At 32.4% G+C, this 1,009-nt stretch overlaps 1 protein-coding gene across 3 annotated transcripts in view; it reads left to right on the forward strand.

The window, feature by feature from the left end:
• The window catches only part of LOC106873189 (uncharacterized), a 31,207-nt gene that overhangs the window by 8,908 nt on the left and 21,290 nt on the right, over nt 1–1,009 (forward strand). The gene's annotated exons all lie outside the window — the stretch shown is intronic.

Below are 1,009 nucleotides of genomic sequence, written 5' to 3' on the forward strand. Positions count from 1 at the left end.
AAATAAATAAACAGTTACCACAACAGCAAAAAATCACACAAGTAATAAGGATGCAACACCCTATTTGTAAAGGTAGAAACTCTGGGTTGACGTATGGGATATGTAAAAGAATTTTACATGTGTGTATGTTTGTAAGTGAGAAACTCCTATCAGAGTTACTTTTTGTAAACACCTAATAACTTATAAACATCTAATTATTCAAGTGGAAAAATTATCAAAAAAGCCATCTCTATTCATTTTTTCATATATATATATATATATATATATATATATATATATATAGGGGGGAAAGTAAGAAGAAAAATAATCGAAAATGCACATTGGAAATCAAAAAGAGTAAAGGCTTTTTATGAAAAAAGTTACGATAGATGTATACAATTAGATGAACTGAAGTAGGAATAAAAGTGTGCCTCGGAAAATCTAATCTGTGCCATTACAAGCTTAGGGTGTGGTAATCATTATACTGGCCAAACTGGAATATCACTCCATTAAAGAACCACTCTCCGCAAAAAACAAATCCGCCACCTACAATACAGACAGATACAGGTCAGTGAACACATAGAAAGGTGTACTTGGAACCTTCATCCTAATTTTCCCCTTCTATCAATGTTCACAGAACACCTCAGTACAACAAAGAATGAATAAAGAGGCAACTTTCATCAATAAATATCTTCCACAACTCAATATGAACACATAACATAATACAGAACACTACTAATCTTTCAATTAATATCACTAATCCCCAAACATCCCATACACCATTCACATTACAGATCTATATCTACCTTAATTGCACCAAATCCAGAACTACTCACCTCCCTTACACATAATCTTTTTACTCAGGGACTAGTAGACCTGACACCGTTCAGTAATCGGTGTGCATTCAAAGCAGTGATCAATAATTTTACGAAACCAGTATGCTTTTGAATCTCTTTAACAATTCACAATAATGACTTTCATTACTTTTATTCCTACCTCAGTTCATCTTATTGTATATATCTATCGTTAC

Source organism: Octopus bimaculoides, chromosome 11 (assembly GCF_001194135.2).
Source record: "Octopus bimaculoides isolate UCB-OBI-ISO-001 chromosome 11, ASM119413v2, whole genome shotgun sequence".
NCBI lineage: Eukaryota > Metazoa > Mollusca > Cephalopoda > Octopoda > Octopodidae > Octopus > Octopus bimaculoides.